The 16516-nt window shown below is 51.8% G+C and overlaps 1 protein-coding gene across 4 annotated transcripts in view; it reads right to left on the bottom strand.

Annotated features, from left to right (window-relative positions):
* B3GAT1 (beta-1,3-glucuronyltransferase 1) overlaps positions 1-16516 on the bottom strand; it is an 87724-nt gene that overhangs the window by 57793 nt on the left and 13415 nt on the right. For 3 of the 4 annotated variants that reach the window (XM_064173083.1, XM_064173084.1, XM_064173077.1), the window contains exon 2: positions 10100-10220. The exons of the other annotated variant lie outside the window; for it this stretch is intronic. The gene's annotated coding sequence lies outside the window, so the exon portion shown is untranslated. The remainder of the gene's footprint in view (positions 1-10099; positions 10221-16516) is intronic. 4 annotated transcript variants of the gene reach the window in all.

Below are 16516 nucleotides of genomic sequence, written 5' to 3'. Positions count from 1 at the left end.
AAGGGAAGGCCTCTTCTTCTGGTCAGGGACTGGAATGAGCTGCCCAGGGTGGTGGAGTCACTGCCCCTGGATGTGCTTAAGGGTCATTTGAATGTGGTGCTTGGGGATATGGTTTAAGGTGAATCTTGTAGAGTAGGGTTCTAGGTTGGACTTGGTGATCCTAAGGGGCTTTGCCAACCTGCATGTTGCTGTGATTCTGTGCTAATCTGCTGATTCTTCCTCCTGCACTGCCCTGAACACAGACAAAAAGAAGGCTCCCCCTGCTCAAGTCAGGGAATCCATCATCTGCCACACCAAATGCGCTGATCTTCCTGTAGCATGACCTCTGCTCCTGTCTTAAATGGGATCTCTCCACCCTCAAAAAGGAATGAGATGCTGTGAATATTTAATTGCTTTTATAACTCTCCTGTAATTGTTATCATGACCTTGCCAGGCACTCTTTTGGTGTACCTCTCACCAGGTCATTATTTCTGAGCCCTAGGCTCCAGCAGCACAGAGACATTCATTTCCTACAGCCAGCAGATGCACAGCTCTTGGTGTTTGATCTCACCTGGTTAAAAATGATGCCACAACCTAGACCAGGTCAAGCTTTAGCATTCTGGCAATGCTGTGAAAAATCTGACTTTTCCCAGTGGATCCTCCTGCTTCTCTTTGTGATCAGCTCATTAGCTCAGCAAGCAGCAAAGGCAAAGCAACTTCAATTACGAATTGTTGTTGGACCAATGTGAGTGAGGAGTCCAAGATGCCACGAGCAGGATACTCCTGCAGGCAGCATTAGGTGGTAGAATAGCAGAATGAGTCACTCCCCAAACAAATTCTCAGCTGTCTTGGTTCTGTCTGGGATGGAGCTGATTTCCTTCCCAGTAGCTGGTACAGAGCTGTGCTTGGCATTTAGCACTGCAATAATGTTGGTAGCAGACTGATGGTGGAGTTGCTGCTGAGCACTGGTCTTACTAAGGCAGAGATTCCTCAGCTTCTGGGGCAGAAGAAGCTGGGAGGGGACACAGCCAGGACAGCTGATCCAAGAACTGCTTTGGTTGAAAAAGGCCTCTAAGGTCATCCAGTCCAAACATCAGCCCAATGCCACCGTGGGCACTAAACCATGTGCTGAAGTGCCACATCCACTCTTCTGTTGAATACCTCCATCAAGGGGGACTCCACCACCTCCCTGGACAGCCTGTTCCAGTCCCTGACCCCTCTTGTAGTGAAGAAACATTTGCTAATCTTCAATCTACCCAATCTATTCCATACCACATTACAAGGTTGTCCACCACCATGTCCAGTTGGAGGGGAGGGCTGATTGCTTCTGGGGGACTGGCAGTCCCCAGCGCCCAGTCGGCGGTTGGTGAGTGACTTATTAAGCATCACTTGTCTGCCTGGGGCTTTATTTCACTCCCTTTTTGTTGTCATCTTCTTGTTATTATTATACTTAATTTCATTTAAATTATTAAACTGTTCTTAGCTCAGCTCTCAAGTTTTACCTGTCTTTGGTTCTCCTCCCATCCCACCAGGGCTGGAGTGGAATAGTGGGCAAGCAGCTGCCCGATGCTTGGCTGCCAGCTGGGGTTAAACCACGACAGCAGGTAAGGGGGGGGCTCAGGCTTTGATCCTGTGTGGAGGCTGAAGCAAAGCCACCTTTGCAGTGCCTGTTCCTGCTCCAAGCCACCCCACCCAGAACACTGCCAAACACATGCAGCATCACAGTATCACCAAGGTTGGAAGAGACCTCACAGATCATCAAGTCCAACCCTTTACCACAGTGCCCAAGGCTAGACCATGGCACCAAGTGCCACATCCAACCTTGCCTTGAACTGCCCCAGGGACGACGACTCCACCACCTCCCCAGGCAGCCCATTCCAGTGCCCAATGACTCTCTCAGTGAAGAACTTTCTCCTCACCTTGAGCCGAAATTTCCCCTGGCGCAGCCTGAGGCTGTGTCCTCTTGTTCTGGAGCTGGCCACCTGAGAGAAGAGAGCAACCTCCTCCTGGCCACAACCACCCTTCAGGTAGTTGTAGCATCCACCAGGACTGGCTGCCAGGAGAGAACAGGATCTGTCTTTGGAGCTCCTCAGAACAAAGCCTGCAGCTCAAGCAGGGCCACTTGGCTGAAGGAAGAAGCCAGGAATACAAACCCAACAAAAGCTTCATTCTGCAGACCTGCCAAGCTGGCAGTGTCCATGCAGGTCTGACAGCCTTGCCCTGTAAGCAAATTGTTTCTTGTGGAAGCAGAGGACAGACCTCATCCATCTCAGAGGCTGCAAACCCATGGATGGCAGAGCTGAGTTGGCCTTTCTGAGAGGCTGCATTTGAACAGTGCTCTTCCAATGGCTACCAACTCACCAGACAGCCTTTTCTCAGGCAGAGATGTAACCCTTGCTTATCACTGACCCTTCTTTCCTCTTCCCTCCCTTGCTTCCCAGCTAGTCATTCCCATCTGGAAATAGAGAGGCAAACCTGTTAAAGCAGAGCAGCCAGAAGTGAGCTCAGGACTTGCTCCCGCTGTCGACACACTGCAATGCAGACTGCCCAATGCTCGCAGGAAGAACACAGCTCAAACCCTGACTGGATCCTGAAGGACTCCAGTACCTGGCCCTTGGCCCCCCAGCACAAGAAGGACATGGATCTGTTGGAGTAGGTACAGAGGAGGCCACAAAAATGGTCAGAGGGATGGAGAACCTCCTGGAGAAGAGAAGGCTCCAGGGAAACCTTAGAGCAGCCTTCCAGTACCTGAAGGGGCTATAAGAGAGCTGGGGAGGGATTTCTGACAAGGGCTGGGAGTGCCAGGAGGAGGAGTAGTGGTTTGAATCTAGAGCAGGGGAGATTTAGGCTGGACATTAAGAAACAGTTCTTTAGAGTGAGGGTGCTGAGACACTGGAACAGGCTGTCCAGAAAAGCTGTGGGCACCTCATCCCTGGAAGTATTTAAAGCCAGGCTGGAGGAGGCTTTGAGCACCCTGTTCTAATGTGAGGGGTCCCTGCCCATGTCAGGGAGTTGGAACTGGATGAGCTTTAAGGTCCCTTCCAACCCAAACCATTCTATGATTCTGTGACTTTGGTGCCTGCAGGAGCAGATGGACATAAAGCATTCTCATTTGGGACATACACTGCTGGCACAGGCAGGGGCAGGAGAAAGCAGAGAGTTTGGACTCTGCACAGACACACAGAGGTGCACTCAGGCTGAGGAGCACAGAGCTGAGCCTCAGGAGCTGGGGCTGAGGACGTGCAGCCTGTGCACAGCATTTGCACCCAGCAGCATCCTCTGCCAAGGAGCTGAGCCCAGCATGTCAAAAGGACACACTCAGAGAAACAACAAACATCTCACTTCTAAATGACCACTTTGTTGCTGACTCTCAAAGGCCTTTGGCACAGCTGCTGAGATGCTTCTGTCACACATGTGTGAGGACAGAGACAGGAACAGGCTCTGGACTCTTCCTTGGGCCACAGAGCTCCTCTGGCACAGAAGATGCTTGCAAAGTGTCCTCAGACACAAATAAATACCCAACCCCATGCAGCACTAAAGGCTTGGGGCAAAGAACCTGGAATGTGCTCAGCAGAGAAAGACCTGGGGTGGTTGCTGACAGATTGCAGCAGATGAGCCAACAGTGTGCTCAGGTAGCGCAGAAGGCCACCAGCAGCCTGACCTGGGTCAGCAGTGGTGTGGCCAGCAGGACTAGGGTAGGGATGGTGTCCCCTGTACTGGGCACTGGTGAGGCTGCACCTCCAATCCTGGGTTCAGTTTTGGGCCTCTCACTCCCAGGAGGACATTGAGGGGCTAGAGCAGATCTAGTGAAGGGCAACAAAGCTGGGAAAGAGTCTGGAGGACAGGGCTGGGGAGGAGCAGCTGAGGGAGCTGGGAGTGTTTAGTGTGGAGAAGAGGAGGCTGAGGGCACACCTCGTTGCTCTCTGCAGCTCCATGAAAGGAGGCTGCAGTGAGGTGGGGGTTGGTCTCTTCTCCCTAGTCTCAGGTGATAGGAGAGGAAATGGCCTGGAATTGTAGCAGGGGAGGTTTAGGTTGGAGATGAGGAACAATTTCTTTGGTGCAAGAGTGGTCAGGGATTGGCACAGGCTGCCCAGGGAGGTGAAGTCCCCATCCCTGGTTGCGTTCAAGAAAGGTGTGGCACTGGGGGCCATGGTTTAGTGGCCATGGTGAGATTGGGTTGATGTTGGACTGCATGACCTTAGAGGGCTTTCCCAACCCAAACATGTCTACGACTCTATGTTTGACTCTGACCCAGTTTCTCCTCCCATCTCTGTTCCATCGAATGCAGCTGGTCAATGCCAGTCTGAGACAAAGGATCTCAGCAGGGCTCAGAGGCTTGGTGGGTTAGGACACTCCACTTCAGGCTTGCAAGCTGTAGCCTCCAGACACCAGGCTGTGTTTTTGTTGCTTGTGACAGTTCAGGAGCTGGTGTCTGTTCAGGTAAATTAAATATTGCCCTGATTAGTTCTGATACACACAAACATCCTCCACCAGCAGCTGTGAAACAAACAGACAAGACAAGAATAACATTTTTCCCTTGCAATGAGGGGAGGAAGCAGAGAGCTCCGCTGGGAAGCAGCCCTGTGATGAGAATCGCTCCTGATCCCAACGATGTGCAGCACTGCTCCCACCAGGGAAGCTGCTGCCATAAACACAGCTGGGCTAACTGAGGGAGGATTTTGCCCACAGCCACTCCTAGGAATGCTGCACTCTAGTCCATATCCTTCCTGTGAGCAAGCTCTGGGTCACAGAATCACAGAATGGTTTGGGTTGGAAGGGACCTTAAGGACAGGCCAAAAGAGTTGGGGCTGTTCAGCCTGGAGAAGAGAAGGCTCTGAGGAGACCTCAGACCAGCATTTCAATATCTGAAGAGGACCTGCAGGAAGACTGAAGAGGGGTTGCTCCCAAGGGCCTGCTGATCCCTCTCACAGGATCAAAGGCTCACAGGATGTCAGGGGTTGGAAGGGACCCAAAGAGATCATCGAGTCCAACCCCCTGCCAGAGTCTAGCTCAGGTCACAGAAGCATGGATCCTCTCCTTCTTTGCTTGGTTCCCCTCTCTAGGGAGAAAGCACTTTGAGTTTGTTCCTTACCCCTGAACAAAGCCTGTGCTGGCACTGAGTGCTTGGCAGAAAATTGATTTCATTGCCCAGACCTAGCTCTGTGAAACGAAGCGAGAAGCACAAGCTCTCAATCTGCAGCCTGCTCCCAGGCTGGGTGAGTAACCAAAGCTAAGTCTCCCAGCTGCCAGGCACTGCTCTGCCTCTCTCATCTGAGGCTTGCACAGCTCTGGACAAAGAACACAAATTTCAGCCCCAAAAATCCTTATCATGCTTCTTTTCTAACACAAGAGGAGTTTTCTCATCCTTTCCCCAAGCCACACATCTTGAGGAGAGGCTGAGTGTTGGAGACAGTGAGTCCACACTCAGAGAGCAAGAGTGAATGTGTGAATGCTGGAGAGGTCTGTAGCAGTTCTGTGTTTATGTTTGCACAGACCTTTGCAGAGTCATTTTCACCTCAAGCAGGCTAAAATCTCTCTGCCTCACACTTCCTTGATTGAATCCAGCATCCAAACTCAGGACAGGGAAACACCACAAAGTTGTCCAGGTTGGAAGGGACCTCACGGATCATTTAGCTCCAGCCCCTGCCATGGGCAGGGACATCCTGTGCCACTGAAGTAAAACATCAGCTTCTATTTGTAGCTGATTTCTTTCTGAACACCCAGGAAACTCCACTCCATCGTCCTGCTTCTGTGAGCTCTCCCCTGGGTCAAACACCAGGCACACACCAGCAGCTCTGGCTGCATTTGGGCAGCAGAAATCAACACTGAAGGATTTTTTTCTGCTCGTTCTGTGCCAAACACAAAAAGGACATGGAGCTGTTGTAGAGAGTCCAGAGGAGGCCATAGAGGCTGAAGCATCTCCCCTATGGGAGAGGCCTTGGTTAACCTGGTTTAGTGGAAGGTGTCCCTGGCCATGGTACTGGATGACCTTTAAGCTCCCTTCTGACCCAACCCATTCCATGGATCTATGACTCTAGGATTTCTTTGTCAGAGTGACAGCTCAGGACACTGCTCCAAGCCTGTGTGCAGAACCCATGAGTCTATCTGGCACGAGATACCCAAGCTCTACACTGTCTGCTGCCCCTAACTGCCACTCCCTGCTCCAGGACAGTCTCCTCAAGCAGCCTGGCGTCCAGTTGCTATTCCGTGTGGATCTCTTTCTTCTCTGCTGACTTGCCAGTGCAGTGCATCTCTGCTTGCAGGACCCTGGTGTCAGAGCTGTCAGTGGCTGGCAGCAGCTGACAGGCAGCCCTGTTCCTGCTCAGCACAGTCGGGTGAACAGCCCCTTCCAGCACATTTTGTTATTCACATGCTCTGCCTGCTAATTGCTTTCTGAAATGGGGAAGAAACAGATGATGAGGAGCAGAATGCAGCTCCTGATGAGTTCCCCAGCACTGTAAATAGGACTCACCTTGCTGTAAACAAGGAGATGCTAAGTGGAGGTGCTGGTGTGTGTTTCAGGTTAAAGGAAGAAAGAGAAGACAAACGGGAAAAAAGGGGTGAAGATCTCAGACTCCTATGCTGCAAGACAGCTTGCACAGGGCTGAGAACCTCAATCTGTGCTGTGTGCTTCATCCTGAAGGCATCTGTGAACCTCTGGAGAACACAGGCTCACAGCAGCAGCACTGCAGACTGTTTCAGCAGCGCCCAGCAGTCTCTTTGCTTTGCTGGAGATACCCAGAACCAAGCTCCTACAGGCAGGCTCTCATCTTCACAATTTCACCCACCAAAGAAAGAGAGCAAGGAAGGGTTCAAAGACAAATGATCACAGGGTCTCAGGATGTTAGGGGTTGGGAAGGACCTCCAGAGAGCATCAGGTCCAATCCACCTGCCAAAGCAGTCACCTAGGGCAGGGCACACAGGAACACATCCAAGTTGGCTTTCAAAGTCGCCAGAGAAGGAGGCTCCACAACCTCTCTGGGCAGCCTGCTCCCAGCACCCTCACACCAAAGAAGTTTCTCCCCATGTTGAGGTGGAACACCCTAGGATTAAGCTTGTATTCATGATTCCTTGTCCTCTTACTGGGTGCTGGTGAAAAGAGCCTGGCCCCTTCCTCTTGACACCCATCCCTCAGATATTTTAGAGACATTGATCAGATCTCCTCTCAGCCTTCTCTTCCCCAGATTTAACTCCCACAGGGGTCTCACTCTTCATAGCAGAGATGTTCCAGTCCCTTTGCTGGACCCTCTCCAGTAGATCCCTGCCTTTTTTGAACTGGGGAGTCCCAAACTGGATGCAGAATTCCAGACATGGTCTCACCAGGGCAGAGCAGAGGGGGACTTGACTGCACTGAAACTCTAAGCATCTCTGTGCCATCACCACAGAGCCAAGGCTCTTTGCTGGCTCTTTGCAGGTACTGCCTCTCTGCTGGTTTAAGGCAAACATAATTTACTCTTCAAAGTAATGAGATTTAAAATTATTAAGCTTGGGGCTTTCAGCTTTCTGGATTATGAATCTGCAGGATGTACTTTTAACACACTGTCAGATTTCTTCTCTACAGCCACGAGGCCTGGGAGCTTATTTAAAGCAAAAAGAAAGCAAAACCAAACATAAAGCTTCATGCTCCAGGAACAGAGGCTCTACAGAGAGACATCAAATGCCATTAGAGCCACCCTCACGTTGCACAAATTGACAGCAGCAGTATATAAGCACCCAGTATTACTCCTCGCTCCCTCTCTCAACCACTGTGCAGTGATAAGGTTCAACAGCATGAGTCACTTCACCCAGAGGCAACTGCACTTCAGTAGGAGCTGGAGCACAGCGCAAACCCAGGCACACACCCGCGGCTGTCGTTCTGCCCAGGCAGGAGGTGCCGGCAGCCCTGAGAAATTAGAAGGGGCTGCGAACAATGGGAAACTCCAACAGCAACAGACAAATAACAAAGCTTTCTACAGGCACCTTGCAACTCCTTGGTGGAAAGACCTAAGTAGAGGAAAACCTCCCCGAGTGGAAAATGCTCTCTGCTGCCGTTTGGGGCTCAGGGGTAGCATCTCTGATAGAAGATATCAACTGAAGTCAAGCAGATTAGGGAAAACGAGCATGGAAATTGAAATTCACAGGACCCTTCTCCTCCTGCAGACAGATGGTCATTTCTGCTTTCTCTTCTCTAATCCCTTGTTCTGCAAAGCAAACATCCTAAATCCCAGATAATGGAGGGGTTTACCATCTCATACATTTCCCACAGCATTAAGGCTGAGCCTGGCGATAGGATACATATGCTGGAACATCTGCACGCCTAAGGAGCTGACAGCACAGCAGACTCCTACCTGGGAGCTCAGCTTTACAAACTGCCCTGGTACCAACAACAACAAAAGGTAGCCAGCAGCAGGCACTGCTCTCCAACCTGGCCTGGTCCATGGGGCTGTTCCTTCCCAGGTGCAAGTCTTCAACTCCATTCCTCCCTGCCCAGGTCTCACTGACTGGCAGAGCCCTGCAGTGTGTCAGCCACTCCAGCCAGCTTTGTGTCAGAGTGAGCTCTGCATGGTAACTGCCTGGGAGCCAGGAGAGACTGGGAAGTGCAGAGCTGGACACAGTACTGCAGCTGTGGTCGCAGCAGGGCAGAGCAGAAGGGGAGGAGAACAGCCCTTGCCCTGCTGGCCACACTCCTAATGCAGCCCAGGAGACCACTGGCCCTCTTGGCCACAAGGGCACATTTCTGGCTGATGTTGGCCAGGGGAGCAGGTTCCCATTCCTTAACACCTCCTCACCCTTCAGAGCTGCAGGCTCTGCACATGGCAGGGTTTGCTGCACCCAAGTCTCCAGCACAGAGCTGGCCACATCCTCATGGAGCTCCTAAGGTAGCTGAGGCCATCTTAGGCCTGTTGCTCCTGGCAGCTCTCTCATCCCCCACACCTAATAGCTCATTGTTTGTATTTATGCACAAGGAGTAAATTCTTCATTACTGCAGAGCTCTGACATGTACAAACAATTGCAGCAAATTGATTGTATTTTCCAAATCATCACACAGGCTCTAATTCTATCTGCAAGGTGCACTAATTTGCACTGGAATTGCCTCCTAAATTAGGAATCAGAGCTGCTGCCAGAGGAGCAGTGTCCTTGTGTTGCAAGACTGACGTGGGGGGAGAATCATGGAGCTGTTTGGGTTAGAGAAGCTCTCTAAGATCATCATCCAACCAGCAATCCAACCCCACCATGGCACTAAACCATGTCCCAAAATGCCATGGCCACAGGTTTCTTGAACACGTCCAGGGTTGGTGACTCCAGCACCTCCCTGGGAAGCTCATTCCAGGCCCTCACCACTCTCTCCAGGAAAAACTCTTCCCTAATGCCCAATCTAAACCTCCCCAGTCTCAGCCTGAGGCCATTCCCCCTTCTTCTGTTGCCAGCTACCTGTGAGCAGAGCCCAGCAGCAGCCTCTCCACAGTGTCCCTTCAGGCAGCTGTAGGCAGCAATGAGGTCTCCCCTGAGTCTCCTCTCCCTCACACTGCCCATCCCCAGCTCCCTCAGTTGCTCCTCAAGAGACTTGTTCTTTAGGTCCTTCCCCAGCTTCGTCGCCCTCTGGACCCTCTCCAACCTAACCCTCCCTTGACATGAATTGAGGACATTTCCTCTTGCTCCATCACCTGAGACTAGGGGTAACAGAGCAACCCCCACTGCCCTGCACCCCCTCTCAGGGAGCTGTAGGGAGCAATGAGGTCTCCCCTCAGCCTCCTCTTCTTCCCAGCTCCCTCAGCTGCTCTTCCCCAGCCTCTTCCCCAGCTTTGTTGCCCTCCTCTGGACCTGCTCCAAACCCTCAGTGTCCTTTTTAGAGTGACAGGTTACAAGTCCCTTCCCAATTCACACCTCAGGAGGCCTTTTGCCTACCCTCCTGGTCTAGTGCAGTGACAGCTGACTACAGCAGCCTTGGTTCGGATGCACCTTTCAAAGCACCACAGACTTTTAATGCCATTGTTCTCTGCCCAGAGTCTTTTTCTCCTCATGCAGCAAACTGGGGCTCTCCTAATCCCTTGGAAAATGGAGGTAGAGGACTCTGCACAGACTTTTTTGCTTGCTTCCTTCAAGGAAGATGCTGAGTACAGAGCACGACTGAGAATCCTACCTCCAACGATCCAGAAGGTGCATCTGTTCCTGCTGGATGTAGATGAGGGGGGTACACTGTCCTCTTCCAGACATGAGGTCATCTGAGCTAATCCCAGCAGCTCCTTTGGATGGAAAAGGACCTAAATCATGAAGTTAATGTGAAGAAGCCTCAGTGTCTGCAGGAAGGGATCAGAGTGTTCAGCACAACTCCAGCCCCAAGCTGTGTTCCTCCCACACTGCCTCCTCTAGCTGAAATACAGCAACTCTGGTACAGCTCCCAGCCTTCAGATGCTGCTTTCTCAGGGTAGGGGAAACAAATGAGGTGATGGATGTCACAGAGCCACAGACACAGCCAGGCTGGCAAAGCCCCTCAGGATCACCAAGCTCCACCTAGAACCCTATTCTACAAGAGTCACCTTAAACCACAGCCCCAAGTACCATATCCAAACCACCCTGAAACACATCCAAGGTTGGTGACCCCAGCACCTCCCTGGGCAGCTCATTCCAGGCCCTCACCACTCTCTCCAGGAAAAACTCTTTCCTAATGTCCAATCTAAACCTCCCCAGCCTCAGCCTGAGGCCATTCCCCCTTGGTCTGTCTCCAGCTACCTGTGAGCAGAGCCCAGCAGCAGCCTCTCCACAGTGTCCCTTCAGGTAGCTGTAGGCAGTAACAAGGTCTCCCCTCAGCCTCCTCTTCCTCACACGAACCAGCCCCAACTGTCAGTTATGTTGCCTAAACCCTGAGGGGAGCAGCAGGTTCTGAACTACATCAGCACCATGTTCTAAATATATAAGCCCACCAGCACTCAGGTCACACGGCGGCAGTGGACCCAGAGAACTCATTTCCTATGGACACGGATCCAGGTCGAGGTGCTCTGCTCCGGGGAGATGCATGCTCACAGAGCAGCTTGGCCTGGGCCTGGGGCAGTGGCAAAGCCTCCCACACAGCTCCTGGTTTCTAATCAGCATGCCCACCCTCAGCAAGTTGACGCAAGTCATGAAGCTGAGTGGTACAGATGATGAGACTGAAGGACAGGATGGCATCCAGAGGGATGCCAGAGAGGTGGGCTAGGAGAATCTCATGGTGTTCAACAAGGCAAAGAGCAAGGTCCTGCCCCTAGGGCAGGGCAATGCTTGGTACCAATCCAGGCTGGAAGATGAGGAGATTGAGAGCAGCCCTGCAGAAAGGGACTTGGGGATTCTGGAGGATCAGAAGCTGGACAGAAGCCAGCAATGGGCACTGGCAGTTCAGAAGGCCAAGGGCAGCCTGGGCTGCATCCAAAGCAGACTGGGCAGAGATGGAGAGAGGGGATCCTGCCCTCCTGCTCTGCTCTGGGCAGACCTCACCTGCAGGGCTTTGTCCAGATATGGGGCCCCCAACACAAGAAGGCATGGATCTGATGCAGTGGGTCCAGAGGAGGCCACCAAGATGATCAGAGTGCTGGAGAACCTCTGCTGTGGGGACAGGCTGAAGAGCTGAGATTGTTCAGCCTGCAGAAGAGAAAGTTCTGTCAAGACCTTAGAGCAGCATTTGATCATCTGAAGGTGAACCACAGGAGTGCTGGGGAAGGGTTGTTTCCAAGGGCTGTAGTGTTGGGATGAGGAGTACTGGATTGAGGTTGGACATCAGGAGGAAGTTCTGCACAGCGAGGGTGGTGAGATACTGGAACAGGCTGCCCAGGGCTGCGGTTGAGGTCACATCCCTGGAGACATCCAAGATCAGACTTGACGTGGCCCTGGGCAGCCTGATCTGGTTGGAGGTGTCCCTGCTGCCTGCAAGGGAGTTGGACAAGATGACCTTTAGGGTCCCTTCCCACCTGATGCATTCTGTGATTGTGCTTTCTGTGCTCCTGTGACCTTGGAGTGCTGCAGTGCTCATCCCCAGCACTTCTCACAGAAGTCACAGAACTGTCAGGGTTGGTAGGGACCTCAAGGATCCTCTAGTTCCAACCCCTCTGCCATGGGCAGGCTTCTTCCTTTGCCTTTTAACTCCAGCAATTATAGGAACTTAACCTGAAGCACACATCCGCCCCCAGCCAGTTGAACTACATAACTATGTGTGCTTTAATTTGAATGGAAAAGGAGAGGTTCCCATGAACATGAGATGTTCCCGAGGAAAATGAGATGTTCCCATGGAACATAAGGTGTTCCCATGGAACATGACACCAAGCTAGAAGCAGGCGTTGATCTGTTGGAAGGTAGCAGAGCCCTGCAGAGGGACCTAGACAGGCTGGATGGGTGGGCAGAGGCCAATGGGATGAGATTTAACACGGCCAAGTGCAGGGTTCTGCACTTTGGCCACAACAACCCCAAGCAGCACTACAGGCTGGGGACTGAGTGGCTGGAAAGCAGCCAGGAGGAAAGGGACCTGGAGGTACTGATAGATAGCAGGCTGAAGATGAGCCAGCAGTGTGCCCAGGTGGCCAAGAGAGCCAATGGCATCCTGACATGCATCAGGAACAGTGTGACCAGTGGGACAAGATTCTTCTGTCCCTGTACTCAGCACTGCTCAGGCCACACCTTGAGTGCTGTGTCCAGTTCTGGGCTACTCAATTCAAGAGAGATGTTGAGGTGCTGGAAGGTGTCCAGAGAAGGGCAACAAAGCTGGTGAGAGGCCTGGAACACAAACCCTATGAGGAGAGGGTGAGGGAGCTGGGGGTGTGCAGCCTGCAGAAGAGGAGGCTCAGGGCAGAGCTCATTGCTGTCTACAACTACCTGAAGGGAGGCTGTATCCAGGTGGGGTTGGTCTTTTCTCCCAGACAACCAGCAACAGAACAAGGGGACACAGCCTCAAGTTGTGCTGGGGGAAGTACAGGCTGGATGTTAGGAGGAAGTTCTTCACAAAGAGAGTGACTGGCATTGGAATGGGCTGCCCAGGGAGGTGGTGGAGTCCCCATCCCTGGAGGTGTTCAGGAAGACTGGATGAGGCACTCGGTGCCATGGTTTAGTTGACTGGATAGGGCTGGGGGATAGGTTGGACTGGATGATCTTGGAGGTCTCTTCCAACCTGATTGATTCAGTGATTCTATGAGAGGTTCCCATGGAACATGAGAGGTTCCCATGGAAAATGAGCCTGAGGGGCTTTGCCAGCCTGCATGCTTTTTGATCCTGTGAACTCCAGAGGTCCCTCTCCACAGCTACCATTCTGTGATTCATAACTGAATAAAAGTGCAAGTAAAATTTATTTTGCATTTTTCTTTTCTTTTTCATTTATCTGATCTTTGGAGTTTGCTTTCCCAAGGTTCCTCCTCCTGCCCACAACCACAGAGATGTGATGCTCACTGCAGAGGACAAGGGGTGGGGGAGAGGAAGAAGCACACTTGGATTCCAGGAAAATGCTGTCACTGCAGGAAGAAGAGCTTGTAAGGAGCAAACAAACTGCCCTGGTGATGCAGATGAGAGCCTACTGCTGTGAACCAGACTTCAGCAAGCTGGTCCCAAGCAGCAATGCTCCTGGAACAGTGGAGGGCTCCTGGGTGACAGGAGAGCAGCATCCCTGAAGGTGTTCAAGACAAGCCTGGATGGGGCACTTAGTGCCATGGTCTGGTTGATGGGATAGGGCTGGGTGAGCTTGGAGGTCTCTTCCAACCTGGTTGATTCTATGATGCTGTGTTTGAGGCCCCATCTCTGGAGACATTCAGAGTCAGACTTACTGGGGCCCTGAGCAGCCTGCTCTAGTTGGAGATGTCCCTGCTGCCCATGGAGGGATTGGAGAAAATGACTTTTGAGGATCCCTTCCAATGCAGTGTGTGATCTGTCACTGCTGAGGTGCTCTGTGTGTCATGCCCTGACTTTACTGCCCGGTAGCAGTTGGGCTCCACTGGGCTCCTGCATCCCTCTGGTTATGCAGATGCAATCTATCATATTGTTGTGGAAACTTGGGTAGAGCTGTGCTGGGAGAGGCAGCTGCAGCTGCAGCAGGCTGGGACAGATACACATCATTGCTCTCTTTTATGAGCAGGAAAATTGGCCATTGCTGCTCCTGCAAAAAACAGCTGTTAGTTGTTGGTTCTGGGGTGGTTGTTGGTGTTGGGTTTCTTATTCTCAGCTATTGTGATGAGTTTTTGCCTTCTCCTCCCACTTAACTGAATTACAGTGTTTATGTTTCCAGTCCCCTTGCGGAGATGCACAACGCTGGCAGCCTGCTGGAGGCCAAGTCTGGTGATGCTTTCCTCTCCCCAAGCAGAAGCACACCTTTGGCAGGAGGAGTGAGCCTCTGGCTAAGGCTGGGAGCCCCAGCCAAGCACCATAACTGCACCAGGGACGCCCTGTGCACCTTTCTCTTCCTTTGCAAGAGCAAGAATAGCAAATACCCACAGCTGAGCTAAGAGCATTCAGCTTCGTGGCTCTTGGAGGAGGAATCCAGAGCTGGTTTCACCACCAGCTAACTACCACCACCGAGATCCACTTTTGTGACTCAAAATCTGGGCCATCTTCCTTCTCCAGGCTGATGCAAAGTCCCTCACTACGAGAACCAAAGACCTGAGAATGATCTTAGTAATGGTGATGCAGAGGGAGAGAGGTGTACCCAGAACTTACTGCAGATACTTGATGTCCCCCTCCTTACCTTGGAGCATTGACTACTTCCCATTGCAGCATCTTCTACACAGCAGATGAGAAAGAAGAGAATTTAGAATCACAGAATGCATCAAGACGGAAGGGAGCCTCAAAGGTCCTCTTGCCCAAACCCCCTGCAGTCAGCAAGGACAACCCCAACTAGATCAGGCTGCTCAGGGACCATCAAGTTTGACTTTGAACGTCTCCAGGGATGAGGCCTCCACATCTGTTGGGGCAACCTGTTCCAGGATTTTGCCATCCTCATCATGCAGAACTTCCTCTCCTCTGAGAGCCCAAATGAAAACCCAGACCCTTGCTTTGCGAAGAAAAGGGCTGGAGGAGAACAGCAGATTTGCCTTGCACTGTAGGACAGAATACAGCCAGTTCCCCCTCCCAAGTGGTCTTGTTTAATCATAGAACCATAGAATCAAGCAGGTTGGAAGAGACCTCTAAACTCATCCAGCCCAACCTATCCCCCAGTCCTGTCCAACCAACCAGACCATGGCACTAAGTGTCCCAGCCAGGCTTGGCTTCAACACCTCCAGGAATGGTGACTCCACCACCTCTCTGAGCAGCCCATTCTGATGTCAGTCACTCTCTCTGCCAAGAACTTCCTCCTAAGCTCCAGCCTGAACCTGCCCTGGCACAGCTTGAGACCAGCTCAGCTAGTTCCTGAAAGGAGCTCTTTTCAAGAGTAGTACTTTGACCTTAAAAATGTTTCCCCACCGTAAGCCACCACTGCCCCATTCTGAATGCGAGAGCCATTTGTACTGCCTGGAAGTAGGCTCCAGCTTGCAGCTAAAGGGATCCTGCAACTGTTTCCAAGACAGAGTTGCTATTCAGAGGCATCCTTCCTTTTTGTTTTCTGTTTCTTTCCTTCTCCCAAAATGGAAAAGGCTTTAAAAGTCATCCCAAAAGAACAGCAGATGCTCTCCTTTTAGCCCAGAACTCCTACCCTCTTTTCAGTCTGGATTATACAAATCATACAGAACACAGAAATGTGGAGTCCAAGCTATGAACAGTTGGCTTGAAAAGCCTCTTCAGCAGGTCTAAGGAGGTTTTCTTCCTCCTCTACTGTGCCCTGGTGAGACCACACCTGCAGTGCTCAGTCCACTCTGGGGCATCTCAACTCAAGAGAGACAGAGAACTGCTGGAGAGAGCCCAGCAGAGGCTACGAGGATGATCTGGGACTTGAACACCTCTGTTATGAAGAAAGACTGAGAGCCTTGGGGTGGCTTAGCCTGCAGAAGACTAAGAGGGCATCTGATCAATGTCTAAATATCTGAGGGGTGTGTGTCAAGACTAAGGAGCCAGGCTCTGGTGGTGCCAGTGATAGGGCAAGGAACAATGGGTACATGCTGGAACCCAGGAGGTTCCACCTCAACATGGGGAGAAATTTCTTTGTTGTGAGGGAGCTGCAGCCCTGGAGCAGGCTGCCAGAGAGTTGTGGAGTCTTCTTCTCTGGAGTCTTTCAAGACCCATCTGGATGCATTCCTGTGTGCCCCTCTTGAGGTGACCCTGCCTTGGCAAGCAGCTTGGACTGCATGATCTCTGGAGGTCCCTTCCAACCCCTACTGTTCCATGATTTCTGCCCTGTGTCTTCCCAGTTCAGTTCCTGGCATGTTCAGGGAGATCACTTGCAGCAATCAACCCTATCACACATGTTGATAAAAAAGCCAACCAGTAAGCCCCAAATTTGCACTCCAGGTCACACATGAAGAAGTCTAGACAAGGGCCTCAGGTGTTGATCTTGCAATCAGCTTCCTGCCCCCAAATTCAAGCACAGATGTAAACGGGGCTGGCAAACACGCACAGAGAGCTGGCTGGAAATCATGGCCTACTCTTTCTTTGCTAAGCAGCAGGATGATTCATTAGCTAA

Source organism: Pogoniulus pusillus, chromosome 38 (assembly GCF_015220805.1).
Source record: "Pogoniulus pusillus isolate bPogPus1 chromosome 38, bPogPus1.pri, whole genome shotgun sequence".
NCBI classification, from domain to species: domain Eukaryota; kingdom Metazoa; phylum Chordata; class Aves; order Piciformes; family Lybiidae; genus Pogoniulus; species Pogoniulus pusillus.
This window is presented reverse-complemented; position numbering and strand designations above follow the sequence as displayed.